Source organism: Cannabis sativa, chromosome 9 (assembly GCF_029168945.1).
Source record: "Cannabis sativa cultivar Pink pepper isolate KNU-18-1 chromosome 9, ASM2916894v1, whole genome shotgun sequence".
Classification (NCBI taxonomy): Eukaryota; Viridiplantae; Streptophyta; class Magnoliopsida; order Rosales; family Cannabaceae; genus Cannabis; species Cannabis sativa.
Window position 1 is genome coordinate 51,767,840 of NC_083609.1, and position 22,312 is coordinate 51,790,151.

Consider the following 22,312-nt stretch of genomic DNA (forward strand, 5'->3'; position numbering starts at 1 on the left):
GTGTCTTGTCCAAAGCTCCTGGTGTGTGCGTGCACGAAGCTTAGACAGCCATGGCATCCAATCTTCCAAAATTCATAACTTCCTCAATTTTTATCAGAATTGATTCCGTAAAAAACAAAATTGCTTAATTTTTCACAAGGAATCCAAATAAAATATTTTTCAGAAAGAAAATAAAATTATTATTATGGAAAAATTTCGTAAAACACATACATTCATCATATAATCAGATAAACTATCATGAAACTATCCAAATCAACACAAACATCGTTTTAAATCCATTATTCATGAAAGTAAATCATTGCCATGGCTTTGAGGCCAGTTGTTGGAATTATTTTACCAGGATCTAGATTTACTACCATGTATGTTTTTAACATCCTAAATATGAATTTCTAAAACAATGTAATTTAAACACATAAAAGTCCTTGTGTTAGGATTCTTCACAGTCTTGCACACTATGATTAAGGACCAACTTGATGTGTGTGGGCACTCACTCTATCACTCAAGGGTTCGAAATTATGAAGAGAGGAAGAGAGAAGAGAGGTTCAAATAGCATAGGGAAGAAGGCTCAAATTTTTGACTGAAGGCAAGTGTGTTCATCATCCTTCAATTTGTGGTCATCACTATCTATTTATAGGGAACCACCTAGGTTTAGGTTTGAATTATTTGGCATTAAAAAAAATGGTAAAAATAGAGCAATAGTGGCCGGCCATAGGATGTAGGCCCCCACTTTGTAATTTTGCCATTTTTCTAACTATTTACCTTATTTTCTCAAAAATTTCATTTTTCCAATTCAACCACTTAAATGCCAAAATTGTTTATTTAATAATTAAAATTAATTATCAAATAAAATTGTCATTTAATATATTTATTAATTAGACTTAATAAAGTCTCTTAATTAACAAATAAACCCAAGAATCTCTTTTCTTTACAATTAAGCCCGAGCTTAGTGAAAATTCATAAACTAGACATAGTCTAACTTTTGAATTATAATTGATTAATTAAAATCAATTAACTGAGTCGTACAAGCAGTTTGTCTCAACTAGTATGGGGACCATTGGCCTATATAACCGAGCTTCCAATAAGCAGATTTAGAATTTACCAAGTAAATTCACTAACTTATTAATTCCTCATTGCATCCACCATAGAACTTGGAATGGCACTCTCAGTTACATAGAACACTTTATATGTTCCACAATATAGACACTCTAATAATTATCTATTGTTATAATCCCAATAGTCAATGATCCTCTATAGACGATCTACATTGCATAGGGATAAAATTACCGTTACACCCTTTCAATGTATTTTATCTTTAAAACACTTGGCCACCTATAAATGATATTTTAGTGAACTAATATAAATACTAAAATGAGATCTCAATCATTTATATCTATTCAGCCAAGCTCGAAGGAAATCATCATTTCACTTATAAATACCTATAGAAGCTATAGATTCCATATCTATGTTTAGCACTCCCACTCAATTGTACTATCATGTTCCCGAAATGTACGTATCACCCTGACCAAAAAGTAGACTTAACTAACAAATCAAAAAACACGAATAACACTCTTGAGATCAAACCTAATCATGTCAGTATTAAGATCATTTGATCTAGGATCAACTAGGTGATATTGAATTGAATATATATTACGGTAAATTTATCATATCTAATCCAAGTTCAATATCGGTCCCTTCCAATGTATACTTCACACATGCGACACTCGTAAACTTTGCCAATGCCCTGGAAAGGGCATAACACTTATCCAAGGTGTAAGTATACCTATCGCTAATTATCATGCCAGTCTAAATCTAGTGAACTGACAAATCAGGGAATTAACTTTTGAACATATAATCATGATTATATTCCAATGTATTGACAACACTATAATCATGAACAAATACATATGTTCTGGACTTAATAGAATTTATACATTAAATATAATCATGAAACAAATCATGTGAACCATGCAACATAGAATGCGATTTCTGATCTTTATTAATTAGTAAATCTGATTATATTGAAATGGATTTTATTTAGGTCACAAAACCCAACAAAATATTAAATAGTTGGGGTTTTTCCATTAATTTAGAGAGGTAAAGAAAGTTGAGTCAGAGATCCATATTTTCCATATAAAACAATTTTGATATAATGTAGAAAGTGAGATTTTTTTTTTTAATTAAGTAGCTAAATTAATCATAAAAACTCAAATTCGCCTTTTATTATTGACCATTAGATCAATATCTAATGGTTTAATATTTCTAGTTATTTCTTAAGTAATCATCAAGGAGTAATTAATATTTATTGAGAAGTGTTCTATACATATTTGATAATTCATAAATATTAATTCAAATATTAAAAGGTTTAAAAATAAATTATTATCTATTTTAAAAATTATTGATATATGAAAAAGGTGCATTCAAAATTTAGTTTCTCAAAAATCTAGGTTTGTTTAAGTAAATATAATATTTATTTTAGTTTAATTTTATAATTTTTATAAAAATAATTTTGTATGTTTATTCGATTTTTAATTTTGTTTTTATTCTTAAAATATGAGTTTTTAAATATAAATAAGTTTTTTTTATATATAAAATCTTAATTTTTTAAAAAATATTTATTGGATTTTTAATAATTTTTTTTTTGAATTTTAAAATATGTATTTGTGAATATAATAAAGCTTTAATTTGTATTTAAGAATAATCTATGCTTGTATGAGTGAACTTAATTTATTTTTTATTAATTTAAGAATTGATCAATTTTTAATTTTTTTTCCTTTAATTTTTTAAGAAGTAATAGAAAATTATCTTATTCTTTTTCATAAAATAATAATAAAAAAAAAGAATTGGTATCGTTCAAAGTTCAAAGGTAAATATACTAATTATTAATGGTAAAAAAAGTTGACCCTAAAAAATGGGACATAAATATGTAACTTGAATATTTTAGAAAAAAAATGTAAATAAAAAATTTAAAAGGCAAAAGTGCTAATTGTTTATTTTAATGAATAAATGTATTAATTATTAGGGCATCTCCAATGGAGAAACTCAAATTTGGTGTTAAATCAACACCAAAAAACTAATATTTCAACACTATATTTTTTTTCAATTCCAACCACAAGACCAAAAAATTACACCAAATATTACATTCTTTATTATTCTGTTATTTTATTAATATAATAAGAATATTTTAAATATTTGTTAAATCAAATAAATTATATTAGTAAATATTAAATTTTTTAATTTACAATAAACATTACATTATTTTTTTTACTCTTAAAAAATGGTATTTAATTTACTCTAAAAATTAAAACACCTTAAAAATATTAATTAAATTTTATCTTTGAAGTGTTCAATTAATACATTTCAAAAATCAATTAATTAATAAATCATTTATTGAATAATAATAATTTATTATAGCCAAATATTTAAATTAGTAAAAATATTAATATTACTTCATTTGCAATAAATATTCCATTTCATTTTTACTCTTACAAAATAAACTACATTTAATTAATTCCATAAAATAACACACATTAAAGATATTAACTAAATTATACGAATTTTAAGAATTAGTATATTCGTCCCATAGGTGCTCAATTAATGCATTTCGAAGTTCAATGTGAGCGTCTTTATCTATAATTTTTCTATGTCAAGCGAGAAATTCTTGGAATCGAACATTGTCATCACCCACCATCTCAACTTCTAGACTAGGCACCTCAACTCATTCTTCAATAGTTGCATTAACATTACGTTCATCCTCTACTATCATATTATGCATGATAATACACAAAGTCATTATGTCATGTAATATTTTTTTTATTCCATAAGCATGCTGATCCTGCCACAATTGCAAATCTTGATTGCAATACTCGAAAAGCACATTCGACATCTTTTCTACATCCTTCTTGTTTCATTGCAAATATTTCTTTTAGACCCCGTGACTCATAAATACTTTGAACCAAAGTAGACCATTTTGGATATATACCATCAGCTAGATAGTAGCCCACATTGTACGATTTTCCTTTAATGACATAATTAGCAGGTGGAGCTATACCTTCAGGAAGATTAGCAAAAAGATGGGATGCCTCCAACACATTAATATCATTATTAGATCCCGGTAGACCAAAATATGCATGCCATATCCAAAGATCATAGTCAGCTACAACTTTAAGAATAATAGTTGGTGATCCACTACGACCCACATATTGTCCTCCCAAAGCTATTGGGAAATTTTTCCACTTCCAGTGCATACAATCTAAGCTACCCAACATTCCTGGAAAACCTCGTCGTTCACCAATGTGGAGTATCCTTGCAACTTCATCAGCGTTAGGTGATCGAAGATAGCGACTTCCAATGTAATGACCGCTTTAGTAATTTAGATTAGTGAAGGCAATTAGCACTAATTACTTTTAATTTTATAATTATTTATGAATTTAATTATTAGTGGACCCCAATATTTAGAAATGAATATTAGAGTTATAATTTCTAAATTCCGGAGATTTTATTAAACTCTAGGAGCATTATTTGATTTATATGTGAATTATGTTATTCTTAAAATTTTTGCTCAGCAACAACGAAAAATGCGATGGATGGCTAGTTTGATCACATGGATAAGTTTAGAACCTTATTTCTTAGTGGGAAATATTTTGGAAAAAATAAAATATTGGGATTAAGCGGGGTTATGGAATTTGACCATTTTACCCCTAGCTTTTGAGATACCCTAGTTTTATGAGTAAGGGCAATTCGGTCATTTGGTTAAATGGTGTAAGGGCGGCTTCCTATTAGAGTGACACCTAGCAAGCTTTTACTTCAGCCAAGGTTAAGGTATTAACCTTTATTTCCACTTAGGGAAATTAGAAGTAAAATCAAGGAAAACAAAAATAGAAAATCCTCTATCTCTTTCTCTCTTTCTCTCGTTCGGCTGAAGCAAACCAGGGGGGATTTGTTGCTGAAATTGGTATTTTCAGCAAGGTTGGAGGAGGATTCAAGCAAAGGTAAAATCCTAGAACCCTTGAGTATGTGTTTTGAAGCTTTTTCTTTAGTTTGAGTATGTGATTTTTGAAAATAGGGGCTGTTAAGGTTTAAAGTTTGTATAATCTGATTTCTAGGTTGATTTTGAGTTGGTTTTAAGCTTTGAATATTAGCTTTGGTGTATGGAGATGGAGTATGCTTGAGCTTTGAAGCTCAAGTTTAGGGCTTTAATGGCATCCTTTGATTTAGTGACCTTTTCTTGGAATTTCTGGTTGGATTATATTGTTTATGCATTGTACAGGTATACTGGAAAGTTTGGTAAAGTTTGGCTTGATTTTGATGTCATGGGGGCATTTTTGGAGTTACTAGCAGAGAACCGGAATTCCGGTTCTGGGGGACCTGTAGCAACCGGTCGACCGGTTGGTCCCAAGAACCGGACTTCCGGTTGGAAACTGGTCTACCGGTTGGGGCAGTTTTGGAACCCTAGTTTTTTCCCATTTTTGAAATATTTAGGGTATTGCCATGTTAATTATCGATAGAGAAACTTTTACTTTCAAGTTTAAGTCCCCGGAAAGTGATTTAGCGTGTCACTTACCTATGTTGTGATCAATGTGATTAGGGCAACCATCTAGCACGAGACTTTCCGTTTAGGTCGGCCAGCACACTTGAATTCGGAAAGAAGCTAAGAACTGTATGCAATGTGTGATATGGATATCTAAGTGTATGTATATGTTATGTGTATATGCATGCTTAAAATGTTATTTGCACTACCAACACTTATACGGTTATGGTATAGAGTGCATTGGTATAGTGAATGTTATCTGAGCGTACCGTGATACCAGCATAAGTACGGAGAGGTACTGGGAGTGCGTGGTATATCACTCAGTGGTACTCATGGTATGAAACAAACCCTACCAACACTCGTACATTGAGGTATGTAGTGTATGTGGTATAGTGGCTATACCCTAGTATGGAACGTTCGTACTCATCTATTAAGCCTTGTAAATAGGTGTATGAGGGCCTAAATGCAAGTCAGAAATTATATGATATGTTATATGATTTTCTTACTGAGTCTGTCGACTCACAGTTCTACTTTCATGTGTAGGTAAAGGAAAGGCGAAAGCTGAACTGGAGTGAACCTGAGCTCGGATGAAGTTGTCATTGTCGGAGCAGCGCGACCTGGAGTGTTCGGTCTTGGGACATCTGGGGATTATATTTTGTAGTCGCTGTGCGACCTGGATTGTGTGTATTTTGAAATATTAAGTTTTAAAAGTTTGAAAACGGGATCCCAGCACTTGTAAATATTTTAGTATCATATTGTTTAATATTTATTATAAAAGTTTTAATTTAACACGTTTTTCGAGAAAATTCTTTGATTGCACCATAATTGAAAAAGCACTGTAGCATGCCTTAACATTAGGGCGTTACAATTTTGGTATCAAAGCCGCCAGGTTTGTCTACCGAAGCTTGCCAAGACATGTACAATCTTCATCAGAGAAAGCTCAGTTTACGGTTCAGTAAGTCCGCACTTGTTTAGTATTTTAAATGATTATTAAAGCATGTTAGGAAGCATATTAGATTATAATTATTTATGTTAAGTGAGTTGCCTTTAAGTCCTTAAGAGCAGTATTAAATTTTGATCGCTGTCTAACCTGCCTGGCTTATGGGTTCACAGGCCAAGTCCTATAAAATGGACGCCCCGCGAAATACAAGAAGTCAGGGTAACATGGTTGAGACCAGAGGCGGTCAGGGAAATCCCCTAAATCCCCGTGGTCGTGGTGGTGACCGTGGCAGAGTTCAAGGTGGTTACCATGTAAATCCACCACAAGCTCCTCCGGATTGGGAGCAGAGATTTGCAGAAATGCAAGACCGAATCCGCCAGCAGGATAAAGAGATTCAGAGGTTGAGGCAGCAGGGTCTTCCTGTCGTGCCTCCTTAGCAAGTTGCTCAAGCCATTGCAGTTCGAGCGGCGCCAGCAGAACAACCTATTGTTGGCAACCGTATGGAGTCGTTGTACGAAAGGTTCCATAAGCAGGCGCCTCCAGTGTTTCTGGGAGGTCCTGATGTGATGAAGGCTGAGCAGTGGCTCACAGTGATTGAGCGTATTCTCAACTTTATGGGAGTGGTTGGTAATGCTCAGGTGACTTGCGCCACTTTTCAGTTCCAGGAGGATGCCCTCGTGTGGTGGGAGTTGATAACCCTCACTCGGGACGTCACAGTGATGACCTGGGAAGAATTCAAGGATTTGTTTAACTCTAAATATTACAATGAAACTGTCCGCAGTGCTAAGCGGAAAGAGTTCACTGAGTTGGTGCAAACCGAGGGGATGTCGGTTACTGAATATACTACCAAGTTTGACCGTCTGGCCAAGCTCGCCGTGGGAATCGTGCCAACTGACTTTAGTAAGAAAGAAAAGTATTTGGCCAGTTTAAGTGCTAAGATTAGGCATGATCTGGTGATCACTACCACTAAAGTGACATCATATGCTGAAATGGTTGAAAAGGCTTTGAGAGCCGAGGGTGCTGTGAAATTCCTTCAGGAACCCTGAGGGACTTCGAGCGTTGGTGGAACCCCCACTTTTCCTACTCTTGTCTATGGTAGGGATGGTGGTGACTCCACCAATGAGCAGAAAAGGAAAGTCACCCCAGCACCTGGTGGTTCGGGACAAAGTAAGTGGTTTTGTGGAAACCAAGGCAGAGGTGGACGCCAGGGTTACTCTCACCCTGAGTGTCCTCGTTGCAAGAAACATCACCCGGGAGAGTGCAACCGGAAGACATGCTTTCTGTGTGGCATGGTGGGGCATTTCAAGAAAGATTTCCCTCAAGCAAAGAAAGAGGAGCCGAAAGCTGAGGTAAAACCGGTTCCTGCTCGAGTGTTTGCTATTACCCAAGCTGATGCTGCAGCTAGTCCTTCTGTTGTGACAGGTCAGCTTCCTATCAACAACTCGTTGTTTACAGTATTATTTGATTCAGGAGCTACATGTTCATGTGTAGCTACAAGAATAATTAATCCTTTGGGTAGGCCTTGTGATATTTTAAAAAGAGGGTTTGGAACCCTAATGCCTAGCGGGGAATTGATTATCTCTAATAGGCACATTAGGTCTATGTCGGTTAGAATTGAGGATAGGGAGTTGAGCGCTAACCTTATAGAACTGGAATTAACAGAGTTTGATATCATACTTGGGATGGATTTTCTGTCCAAGTATTCGGCCAGTATAGATTGTAAGCGGAAAATGGTGACTTTTCAGCTAGAAGGTGAAGATCCATTTGTCTATGTTGGATCAGTTCAGGGGTCTCGGATCCCGGTTATTTCTGTATTGAGGACTAGAGACCTACTACACAGTGGATGTGTAGGATTTTTAGCTGTGGTGATTGACTCCAGCAGACCCAAAACATTTGGGCCTGAGGTAGTTAGAGTGGTTAAAGATTTTCTCAACGTGTTTCCCGAGGAATTGCCGGGATTGCCGCCGTAATGAGAGATTGATTTTGTAATTGATCTGGCACCTGGAGTCGAACCTGTTTCTAAAGCTCCATATAGAATGGCTCCAGCAGAACTCAAGGAGCTTAAGTTGCAACTTCAGGGGATGCTTGATATTGGGTTTATCCGACCCAGTGTATCGCCATGGGGAGCTTCGGTTCTGTTTGTGAAAAAGAAAGATGGTTCTCTCAGAATGTGTATTGATTATCCGGAGCTAAATAAATTGACGATTAAGAACAAGTATCCATTCCCCAGAACAAATTGACTAATGCTCCTGCGGCCTTTATGGATCTCATGAATGGGGTATTCAAGGATTTCCTTGATAATTGTGTTATAGTGTTTATCGATGACATTCTTGTATACTCTCAGTCAGAAGAGGAGAACGAGCATCACCTTCGAATGGTATTACAGCGACTTAGGGATCACAAGTTGTATGCAAAGTTCAAAAAGTGTGAATTCTGGTTATCTGAGGTATCATTTCTGGGGCATATTGTTGGAAAGAACGGGATTATGGTTGATCCAAACAAGGTTGAGTCAGTGAAGAATTGGCCGAGACCAAAATCTGTGACGGAGGTTCGAAGTTTTCTCGGTTTAGCAGGGTATTATCGACGTTTTGTCGAGGGATTTTCTAAAGTCTCTATGCCCCTAATTGAGTTGATCAAGAAAAAATCAAAAAATTGTGTGGTCAGATAAATGCAAAAAAAGTTTTCAGGAGTTGAAGCAACGTTTGATAACAGCTCCAGTGTTAGCTTTTCCATCAGAGCAAGAGAAATTTGTTGTTTATTGTGATGCATCCCGAAAGGGTCTGTGATGTGTTCTGATGCAAGCTGACAGAGTTATAACTTATGCCTCTCGTCAATTAAAACATTATGAGCAGCGCTATCCAACTCATGACCTAGAGCTTGCTGCTGTGGTTTTTGCTCTAAAGATATGGCGGCATTACCTTTATGGTGAGAAGTCTGAGATTTATACCGATCATAAGAGTCTCAAATACTTTTTCAGCCAGAAGGATTTGAACATGAGGCAGAGGAGGTGGCTGGAATTGGTTAAGGACTACGACTGTGAGATTCTGTATCACCCCGGGAAGGCCAATGTTGTAGCCGATGCTTTGAGTAGAAAGGGTCCTGGGAAATTTTGTACCGCGGTTCTGATAGCCCCTCAATTAGCCTCTGAAATGGTTAGTGTAGGGATTGAGTTTGGGGTTGGGAAATCACATAACTTGACACTTCAATCTGATCTGCTAGAGAGAATCAAAAAGGCACGACTAGAACATCTCGAGCTAGTTAAGGTTCGAGACGAGGTAATGGCTGGTCGACCCAGAGACTTTTTAGTCTCAAACAGTGGAATGTTGTTGTATAAAGCTCGATTTTGTGTTTCTGATGTTGATGAGCTCAAGAAAGAGATACTTGATGAATCTCACAAGACACCTTATTCACTGCATTTGGGAACCACCAAAATGTACCAGGATTTGAAACCCTATTTCAAGTGGTATGGGATAAAAAGAGATGTGGTGGACTACATGTACAAGTGTTTGACCTGCCAGCAAATCAAGGCTGAACATCAAAGGCCGGCAGGGTTATTGCAACCTTTAGTCCAACCTGAGTGGAAGTGGGAGGACATTGCAATGGACTTTGTAACTGGGTTGCCTAAAACCACAGGAATGTATGATTCGGTATGGGTCATAGTGGACAGATTTACAAAATCAGCTCACTTTCTGCCAGTGAAAGTTACATATTCAGTGGATCAGTACGCTGAACTGTATGTAAAGGAGATAGTTCGTCTCCATGGAGCCCCTAAATCTATTGTGTCAGACAAGGATCCAAAGTTTACATCGAAGTTTTGTGTAGCACCCTAACTAGCATAGGCGTATTACGTGATTTTTAAACATACTGTGCAGCTCGTTGCTAATCAACGAGGTTTATGGAAATCGTGATTAATTAAAATTTTTGCTTTTTAATTAAACTTATAAAATATTTATACAAAATACTCGGGCTCCCGATTACAAAACATTTACAAAAGTTCACTGACTATACAAAATACTTGTCGCCTAGTGACTAATTACAAAAATAGCCTTGCTGTCCCGAGGATCGTACGCTCCAGGCCTAACCGCCCCGCCATGTACAATCTTCACCGGCTCGCTCTCACGGTCCTTCAGCCTTAGCCTTGCCCTTACCTACACATAAACATAGCACTGTGAGTCGACAGACTAAGTAAGAAAAGCATAATAATAATCATACATAAATCCCGAGTTATGATCAGACGCCCATACCCCTGACCATAACCCTAACTGTCGTGTCCCACACGATACTGAGTCCTGAACGTTCATAAGACGGTACTATTGACAAGTAACAGCCTATACTGGGTACACTGGTCATACTCCAGCTGCTAGTCATACTCTAGCCTATACCGATGTGTTACAGTATCAGCCTATACTCAGTACATTGGTCATACTCCAGCTGCTAGTCATACTCTAGCCTGTACTGATGTGATACGTCAAATAGTACAGAACCACCAACCCGAGCATCAGCCTATACTCGGCACACTGGTCATACTCCAGCTCCTAGTCATACTCTAGCCTGTGCCGATGTGATACAGTGTCACCATACTGCATTAATCGGTCATACTCCAGTCGCTAGTCATACTCTAGCCTGTACCGATGTGACACCGTCGGATGGTTCGAAGCCAACATACATATCTAATGTAATCTAACAGGCTTCCTACATGCACGCTAAACATGTAATATATATGCATACTGTTATACTAATCTTACCTCAATTCTGAATTCAGGTGTGCCGGTCAACCTGACTGGAACGAACTGCGCGGCGGTTTACAGGCTCCTAAACCAAAACAATCACAACACTATAAGTGATACGCTAAATCACTTCCCGGGGACTTAAACTAGGAACTAAAAGTTTCCCTATCGATAAAAAGCATGGCAATACCCCAAATAACATAAAAACGAGGAAATCTAGGGTTCCAGAAAATTTCCCAACCGGCAGACCGGTTGCACAACCGGAATTCTGGTTCTGAAAATTCTTGAACCCCATCCGATATTCCGGATGCACAACCGGAATTCCGGTTCCTCGTAGACAAAACTCAAAAATTCATAACTTCATCAAATCAAAACCAATTCACCCCAAACCTTCCAGACTTGTTCTACATACCCCAAAGAACATTTCTAAAGCATCTACACAGTCCAGAACACACAGATATAAAAAAATCTCATTAAAGCTCCAAGCTTTGAGTTCAAAACTCAAACTTGGTTAAAAAACCCTATCATGCATCAAACCTTGATTAAAATCACATATTCATGCATATAAAAACTGCAGAAACTGAACTCAAACACAATCAAACTTTGCAGCAGCTCTTTTCACATTTTCACTTGAAAAACCATAGCTTTTGAACATGAAAATTGTCAAACTAGAGCAAGGATAACTAGCATGTATTTCCACCTATCTAATCACATTTAATTCAGCATTTTAAACATAGAAACAACAACAACAACTAACAGCAGCAACAACATTAAAACCATACATGCATTACTCATTTTTTCATCATTTTCAACAAACTTAAGGAGAGAAAGATTAGGAGCTAACCTAGCTTGATTAGAACACCAAAAAGGAGATGAATTTACAAGAAAAATCTCAAAGAACCTTGCTGCTCAAGGGGCCAAAAATAGAGAGAGAGAGAGAGAGAGAGAGAGAGAGAGAGAGAGAGAGAGAGAGAGTTGAGAGAAAATGCTTTTCCTTGATTTTTTCTAACTTTGATTTTGAATAAAAGAGTAAGCATGCAACCCAACCCTTTATTTCAGCCAAAAATTAACATTAATAAACATATAATTTAACTAAATAAAGTCCACTAAAGGACAAAACAATATGGGGCAAAATGACCATTTTGCCCCTTCACACTAAAATAACATAAAGAGCACTAAAGGGGGTATTTTGGAAAATTCTAAATTCTCGGCCAATCCCGACATTCCCAATGTCTAATAAACCGTCCCATAATACTAACATACTAAGTTGTGATTTTACTGAGCCAAACACCGAGTTCCATGTTACCGGGCACCGGAAATGCAAAATTATGAAAAATCACTAAATGACATAAAATGCATTTCAGAATTCAATAATAACAGTATAAATAATTATTTAAATAGCTATAAATAATTTTCTATAATTAAACATGATTAACTGCTAATTTTCAAATTATACTAAGCGGTCTTTACATTTTGGGTGAGTCTTCAGATGGCTATGGGTACCGAGTTGAAGTTTAGTACAACCTTTCACCCTCAGACTGATGGTCAATCAGAAAGAATGATTCAGATACTGGAAGATTTACTGCGAGCCTGTGTCATGGACTTTGAGGGTTCATGGAGTAAGTACTTGCCTCTAATTGAGTTCTCCTACAATAATAGCTATCAGAGTACAATAGGGATGGCTCCCTATGAGATGCTATATGGTAGAAAATGTCGCTCCCCTATTCATTGGGACGAGACTGGAGAAAGGAAGTACTTGGGTTCGAAATTGGTTCAGAAGACCAATGAAGCTATTGATAAGATCAACGCTCGGATGCTTGCTTCTCAAAGCAGGCAGAAAAGTTATGTTGATCTGAAGCGCAGAGACGTCACATTTCAGGCAGGGGAACATGTTTTCCTGCGAGTTTCACCAATGAAAGGTATTAGGAGCTTCGGGAAGAAGGGTAAGTTAAGCCCTAGGTTCATTGGCCCATTTCAGATACTTGAGAAGGTCGAGCAGGTAGCATATCCGCTAGCCTTACCACCAATGTTGTCAACGGTTCATGACGTATTTCATATTGCTATGTTAAGGAAATACGTGTCAGACCCGACTCATATCTTGAGTTATGAAGCCCTTGAACTGCAATCAGACTTATCCTATGAAGAGCAACTTGTACAGATTCTTGATAGAAAAGAAAAGGTTCTTTGGAACAAGGCTATTGTTGGAAATTATTTTACCAGGATCTTAGATCTACTCACAAGTATGTTGACTAACACCCTAAATTTGAACTTCTAAAATGATTATAAATAAACACATATAAAGTATGAGAAACCTTACATTGGGTGCAGCGGAATAATATGTCTCCTTCCACTTAGATCTCTAACCCTTGTATCCTTTCTGTCACAGAGTATTATCAAGATCCGAGCCCGAATGTCCTTCTTGTTGAATTTCTTTCTTCAGGATCTTCCTCACTATGATTGAGGTACTACTTGCTGTGTGTGGGCACTACTCTATCACTAAGCGGGTTCAAAATATTCAATGAAGAAGAAAGGAGAGTGGCGGGTAGGTTTAGTGTGATGGCTCAGGTTTTTCTTTGAAGGAAACAAGATACAAAAGTTACTTTTTCTTGAAGCCATCACTATCTATTTATAGCATGCCACATAGGGTTAGGTTTGAATTATTTTTCATTAAAATAATGAAAATATTAAATGATAAAACCTACAAAGGTGGCCGGCCATGGCTTAGTGGACTTGGGCCTCACTTTTGCAATTTTGCTGTTTTATCATTTCTGCATCTCATTTTCTCAAAAACGCCAATTTTCAAATTCAACCATTTAAATGTTAATTTCAACTATTTAATAACTATAAATAATTATTAAATAATATTATCATTTATTATATTTATTAATTATACCAAACAACGTATCTTAATTAACAAATATGCCCCTAAAAACTCTTTCTTTACTATTTCGCCCTTGCTTAGTGAAAAATTCACAAATAGACATAGTCTAATTTGAGAATTGTAATTGATTAATCAAAACCAATTAAATGAGTCTTACAAGTAGTATTGTCTCAACTAGTGCGGGGACCATGGGTCTATATATCCGAGCTTCCAATAAGCAGATCAAGAATTTACATCCTAAATTCACTGACTTATTAATTCTTCGTTGAATCCACGCATAGAACTTAGAATTGCACTCTCAGTATATAGAACGCTCTATATGTTCCACCATATATACACGTCATTAGTTATCCATTGTTATAATCCTAATTTGATCAATGATCCTCTATATAGATGATCTACACTGTAAAGGGATTAGATTACCGTAACACCCTACAATGTATTTTATCCTTAAAACACTTAATCCCGTATAAATGATATTTCAGCTAAGTGAAATGATTACTCCACCATTTATTTTCGTTTGGTCAAGCTCGAAGGAAATTATCCTTTACTTTCTATTTGCCAGATAGAAGCTATAGATTCCATATTTATGTTAGCGCTCCCACTCAATTGCACTACCGTGTTCCCAAAATGTACATATCACCCTAACCCAAAAGTAGGCTTAACTAACAAATCAAAGAACACGAATAACACTCTTGAGATTAAACCTAATCATATCAGGATTAAGATCATTTGATCTAGGATCAACTAGGTGATATTGACCTGAATAGATATTACGGTAAGTTTAATTAATCTATGTCAAAGTTCAATATCGGTCCCTTCCGATGCATACTCCATGCATCCAACCCAAGCTTTACTTTAACCAATGCTCTGGAAAGAACATAGCATTTCTCCAAATGCAAGTAAACTCTGTTGTAGATTGTCATATCAGTAAAACCCCAATGTTCTGATAAATCTAGGAATCTTTAATCACATAGTCATGTTTACTTTCCACTGTGTTGACAACACAATAAACATGATCAAGTATGTGAAAAGGGTTTGGATGAATTTATAAATCAAATACACAAGCAATTGATAAGATGAACCAAAACATACAAATGAATGAAAAATACTTCTGTTTCTTTATTGATATTGAATAATATGGATTACATTGAAATGGTGTTATATTTAGGGCATAAAACCCAACAGCTATTGCTCTGGTTAAGGTGCTCTGGAGGAATAGTAAGGTGGAAGAAGCCACCTGGGAGTTGGACTCTGATATGAGGACTCAATATCCAGAGCTTTTGAGGTTAGATTTTGAGGACGAAATCCTTTTAACGGGGGGATAATTGTAATGACCGCTTTAGTAATTTGGATTAGTGAAGGCACTTAACACTAATTCCTGTTAATTTTATAATTATTTATGAATTGAATTATTTTTGGACCCCAATATTTATAAATGAATATTAGAGTTATAATTTCTCAATTCCGGAGATTTTATTAAACTCTAGGTGCATTATTTGATTTATATGTAAATTATGTTATTTTTGTAATTTTTGCTCGGCGACAACGGAAAATGCGATGGATGGCTAGTTTGATCACATGGGTAAGTTTAGAACCTTATTTCTTAGTGGGAAATATTTTAGAGAAAATAAAATATTGGGATTAAGCGGGGTTATGGAATTTGACCATTTTACCCCTAGCTTTTGAGATACCCTAGTTTTATGAGTAAGGGCAATTTGGTCATTTGGTTAAATGGTGCAAGGGGTGGCTGCCTATTAGAGTGACACCTAGCAAGCTTTTACTTCAGCCAAGGTTAAGGTATTAACCTTTATTTCCACTTAGGGAAATTAGAAGTAAAATCAAGGAAAACAAAAATAGAAAATCCTCTATCTCTTTCTCTCTTTCTCTAATTCGGCTGAAGTAAACCAAGGGGGATTTGTTGCTGAAATTGGTATTTTCAGCAAGGTTGGAGGAGGATTCAAGCAAAGGCAAAACCCTAGAACCCTTAAGTATGTGTTTTGAAGCTTTTTCTTTAGTTTGAGTATGTGATTTTTGAAAATAGGGGTTGTTAAGGTTTAAAGTTTGTATAATCTGATTTCTAGGTTGATTTTGAATTGGTTTTAAGATTTGGATATTAGTTTTGGTGTATGGAGATGGAATTGAGTATGCTTGAGCTTTGAAGCTCAAGTTTAGGGCTTTAATGGCATCCTTTGATTTAGTGACTTTTTCTGAGAATTTCTAGTTGGATTATATTGTTTATGCATTGTACAGGTATACTGGAAAGTTTGGTAAAGTTTGGCTTGATTTTGAGGTCATGGGGGTATTTTTCGGGTTCTCAGCACAGAACCGGAATTCCGGTTTTAGGGGACCTGTTGCAACCGGTCAACCGGTTGGTCTCAGGAACCGAACTTCCGGTTGGGGCAGTTTTGGAACCCTAGTTTTTTCCCATTTTTGAGATATTTAGGGTATTGTCATGTTAATTATCGATAGGGTAACTTTTAGTTTCAAGTTTAAGTCCCCGAAAAGTGATTTAGCGTGTCACTTACCTATGTTGTGATTAATGTGATTAGGGCATCCATCTAGCACGAGACTTTCCGTTCAGGTCGGCCAACACACTTAAATTCAGAAAGAAGGTAGGAACTGTATATAATGTGTGATATGGATATCTGAGTGTATGTATATGCTATGTGTATATGCATGCTTAAAATGTAATTTGCACTACCAACACTTATACGGTTATAGTATAGAGTGCATTGGTATAGTGAATGTTATCTGAGAGTACCGTGATACCAGCATAAGTACGGAGAGGTACTGGGAGTGCGTGGTATATCACTCAGTGGTACTCAAGGTATGAAACAAACCCTACCAACACTCGTACATTGAGGTACGTAGTGTATGTGGTATAGTGGTTATACCCTAGTATGGAACGTTCGTACTCATCTATTAAGCCTTGTAAATAGGTGTATGAGCGCCTAAATACAAGTCAAAAATTATATGATATGTTATATGCTTTTCTTACTGAGTTTGTTGACTCACAGTTCTACTTTCATGTGTAGGTAAAGGAAAGGCGAAAGCTGAACTGGAGTGAACCTGAGCTCGGATGAAGTTGTACATATCGGAGCAGCACGACCTGGAGTGTTCGGTCTTGGGACATCTGCGGATTATATTTTGTAGTCGTTGTGCGACCTGGATTACGTGTATTTTGAAATTTAAGTTTTAAAACGGGAGCCCGACACTTGCAAATATTTTAATATCATATAAAGTTTAATATTTATTATAAAAGTTTTAATTTAACATGTTTTTCGTGAAAATTCTTTGATTAGAAAAGATTGTACCGTAATTGAAAAAGCATTGTAGCGTACCTTAGCATTAGGGCGTTACATCCAAACACCTCCACAACACCACGACAAAATCATTTCAAACTTTCTAAAACTGTAGATTCGCCTATTTTAATGTACTCATCAATAGCATCTGCTGGTACACCATATGCCAACATTCGAAATACAGCTGTTACTTTTTGTAAACTCGATAATCCGAGTTTACCAATACCATCCCTTCATTGGTCAAAGTAGTCGTCATGCATTGTTATTGCATCAAAAATACGAAGGAATAAAAAATGACTCATCCGAAATCGTCGTCGAAACATCGACTCTGGAAATCGAGGATTCTCTGCAAAATAGTTACTGAAGAGATTGCGATCAGTATTTTCCCGATCACGGTTGATAACTATATGACCAGGAATTGAGCCTCGATGTGATCCTTGGTTATTTTGATTTTTAGTGATGAAAAAATTATTGTTAGCGGTAACTTGACATACCGCTTGCTTTTCTAGTTCATCGTAATAATTATTATCTGAAGATGATCAAGAAGATGATAAATAAGATGAACTACCAATATCATAATTTATTTTTTTATGGAAACTAATTCGTATTATATTTTTTTCAAATATGAGGTCCATAATTTATAATGTGTATAATCTTATCTTCATTTTTTAAATCTTAAAGATAAGAAATCTAGCAATTTTATATGGGCCACTGGATTAATTTGATCACCATCTCAACCATTGGATGGTATAGTCAAATCAAATCCAAAATTTTAAAATAAGATACCTGACAAATAAATTTGGGCCACTAGATTTATTTGATCACCATCTCAACCATTCGATGGTATAGTCAAATCAAATCCAAAATTTTACTCTTCCCAAAATTTGAAGTAAAGATACTTGGTAAATAAATTTGGGCCACTAGATTTATTTGATCATCATCTCAACCATTGGATGGTATAGTCAAATCAAATCCAAAATTTTACTCTTCTCAAAAATTTAAATAAAGATAATTAACGAATAAATTTGGGCCGCTAGATTTATTTGATCATCATCTCAACCATTGGAGGGTATAGTCAAATAAAATCCAAAATTTTACTCTTCCCAAAATTTGAAGTAAAAATACTTGACAAATGAATTTGGGGCACTGGATTTATTTGATCATCATCTCAACTATTGGATGGTTTAGTCAAATCATATTCAAAATTTTACTCTTTCCAAAATTTGAAGATAAGATACCTGACGAATAAATCTGGGCCAATCAATTAATTTGACATCATCTCAACCATTGGATGGTATACTCAAATAAAATCCAAAATTTTACTCTTCTCAAATTTTTTTTTTTAAAAAAAAATGATAACTGACGAATAAATTTGGGCCACTGGATTTATTTGATCATCATCTCAACCATTGGATGGTATAGTCAAATCATATCCAAAATTTTACTCTTCCCAAAATTTGAAAAAAAAGATACTTCACAAATGAATTTGGGCCACTAGATTTATTTGATCATCATCTCAACCATTGGATGGTATAGTCAAATCATATCCAAAATTTTACTCTTCCCAAAATTTTACTCTTCCCAAAATTTTACTCTTCCCAAAATTTAAAGTAAAGATACTTGACAAATGAATTTGGGCCACTGGATTTATTTGATCATCATCTCAACCATTAGATGGCATAGTCAAATCATATCCAAAATTTAACTCTTTCAAAAATTTGAAGATAAGAAATATAATATTATCAAGCCATTTTACACCCCTATATAAGAGCATATTACTCTTTGAATGAATACACATCTTCAGTATATTTCTCTCCCTTCTTCTAATTTATCTTCCAAAATGTCTTCAATTAGAACTTTGTCATACTCACTTGAAGAAGATATACATTTATGTCGTGTATATCTTGACATTTCTCAAAATCCAATTATAGGAATAAACCAATCCAAAGATCAATTTTGGGGAAGAGTGGAAGCTGAGTACCACTTACCCGAGATGTTTATGACTCAACGTAGACCTAGAAGATCTTTGCAAAGCTGAATGACAACAATTCTTGCTACAGTTTCAAAATTCAGAGGATCCATTAATCAAATTGAAAACAAAAATCTGAGTGGTGCTTCAGAGCAAGATATTGTGAGTGTTTATTATATTAGTTAATTTATAATTGCTTGCCTTCAAATTATATTCATATCATTAAAATATTTTAATTTTTATAGATAAATCAAGCAAAAATATTATTATCACAAGATCCAAAATACAAGAAAGGATTCAAATACAATCATGTGTGGCCCATTCTTAAAGATTGTGAGAAATTTACAAATAACAATGCCAATGGAGCAACTAGATTTCAATAACAAGGTGGAAACTTTACTGTATCCCAATCAGGCTCTCTCGGTTTTGAGTCATCGACATCGGCATCCCCTGCTATAAATTCATTTGATCTCAATATGACTGATGAACAAATCGATGTTAACTTAACAGAAAGACCTATTGGTGTGAAGAAAGCAAAAGAAAAAGTCAAAAGTGAAGAACAATATAAAAAACTAATGGAAAAGAGTGAACGACTTGTTGAAGCATTAAGAAAGAGTACATGTGACAGAATTGAAATTCAAAGAGAAAAAAAATAGGATTCAAAAGCAAAAAAAAAAATGATGTGGCTACAATGAGAGAAGAAAATAAAATTATATTTATGGATTTAAACTCTATATCTTATCTAGAGAGTCGTAAGTATATTCAAAGTGAAAAAAAAAAAAGAATACTAAAAAAAAGAGCACAAACATCTCAACATGAAGATTAAGGAGAAGGATCTGAATATCAGGGTTCTCAATACCGAGCTTCTCAACATCAAGGAACTGAAGATGCAGGATCTTTAGGTGAAGGATCTGAAAATCCATCAAAAGATTAGTCAATATTATAATTATCTTGGCGGAACTGGAAATGACTTTCCGCAGTTTTAGATTTAGTTAATTTTTTTTTCTAAGTTCTTTGTTGCTTTGTTTTGGTGTTGTGTTAGTATGTTTCATTATGATGTTAGTTTTATTAACTTTGTTTAAGCTCTTTGTTTGTTTTGTTTCCTTAAGTGTATTTGAATTTAATTTTATATGTTTGCTTAAATGTGTAATGTTTTAATTTTTTTTATGAGGTACTTTTAATTAATGGATGTAGTATATAGTTTTCTTATTTTGATATAAGTGTTACAAATATATATATATATTTTTTTTGATGAATTTAACTATTTAATTAACGTGTATATTTTTTAGGGGTGTTAATCAATTAATTTTTAATATGCGGTTCAAACCGCACCGCACCGCACATTATAAAAATACGAATTTTTTTATTTAGTTAGGTCCAATATGTGAATGTCCAACTCAAGCCTTATGGTATTTTTGACAAGTGTTGCTCAAGCTTTGTTGTATTTGTGGTAGTTAAATTATTGGCGACAGTCCAAACCGCAAAAATTGACCGCATCACACCATTATTTGCGGTAAGGTTTTCACGATTTTTTAGTTTCGCAGTGCGGGTGTGGTTTGGGAAATTAGAAAAACTACATGTGCGGATTGGTTTAAAAAATGGTCAAAAACTGTACTACCCGCACCGTAAACACCCCTAAATTATTTTTTTAGCACACTTAAAAATATAAAAATACAAACAAATATATTTATAAAAGTTTTGATTAATATTTATTTATAATTATTTAGTTTTTTAAATATTATATAATTATTAAAAAAAATAGTGCTGTCTATAATGCCCACCAAAATATGGTGGGACACTGTAAATAAACCCAAAAATAATTATACAAATGCCGTGCGGTTGAATTTGGTTTTGGTGTAATATCACAATGTAATTGAGTTTTTGCATACCCATTGGGGTTGACCTTAGGTCAATATATAAATTTTTTTCTTATCAACAAAAAAAAAGTTGATATGTCACATCAAATTAGTGTCCCATTAGATTATATATAAGATTGATCTATCTTAGAGCACTGTTATAGTGTCTTTATAATAGCTAAAAGGTTGAAAATTTTTGCTAAAAGTTCATATTAACTCATCCATCAAGTTCTTTGTAATTTAGCTAATAATACATTTGCATTCTCATCTCCACATGTAGGTATGGAGAGAAAGTGAGCTAAAATTTATTTTATTAGTTTTATAATACTTTATTTTGAGTTTACTACTGTTTTTAGTTATATATAATGTATAATATAATATTTTATTAATTTACACATTATTAGTGTATTCAATATATATTATTTTAATAATATCGATAAGAATATAAAGAATTTGATGTATAATATAATATAAAAATGTGAGATAAAATAAAGAAAATAAGGTTTGGTGATTTATTTTTGAAGAATAAAGTAGAGAAGCTAATAATGAGATTGTTATTTAGATTGTATAGTTAGGATTATTTATTAAAAAAAAATTAACAGTATTTCTTTCAGTATTGTCTTAGGTTTGCTAATAGTGTGGCACACTTAGCAAAATTAGCTCTTACCTTAATTGATTATTATATTTAGTGGCACGATCATTCTGATTGTATCACTAGTATTTTACAAGCCAATTAGGTTTTCACTATTGAGTTTACTCTTGGAATTTTAGTGTTAAAATAAAATAATAATAATAATAATAATAATAATAATAATAATAATAAAAAGATGAGAAAAACATGCAAAATTATCAACACACACTTTCTCTTTTTTTTGTTCCATTCTTAATTATTGGCTTGTATTTCTTTTTTAGTTTTTTGCGTTGATGGACTTGCAAAGACTTGGGTAGTTGTACCTAAACTCATAAGATGATGTGAATAGTACGAATATGGGCATTTTTATTTCATTCGAAAGAAATTATAGCTCAATTTGTGTGAAGAGTAACTGTGATTAGTAGTTAGTATAGTATATAAAAGTGATAATCCTATTAGTTTTATATACATTTACA

At 34.4% G+C, this 22,312-nt stretch overlaps 2 pseudogenes; one reads left to right on the top strand and one right to left on the bottom strand.

Annotated features, from left to right (window-relative positions):
- Window positions 1-3,556: 3,556 nt before the first annotated feature.
- On the bottom strand, window positions 3,557-18,044 carry LOC133030784 (uncharacterized; annotated as a pseudogene).
- Window positions 18,045-19,070: 1,026 nt separating this feature from the next.
- On the top strand, window positions 19,071-20,734 carry LOC115723675 (uncharacterized; annotated as a pseudogene).
- The last annotated feature ends 1,578 nt before the right edge of the window (window positions 20,735-22,312 follow it).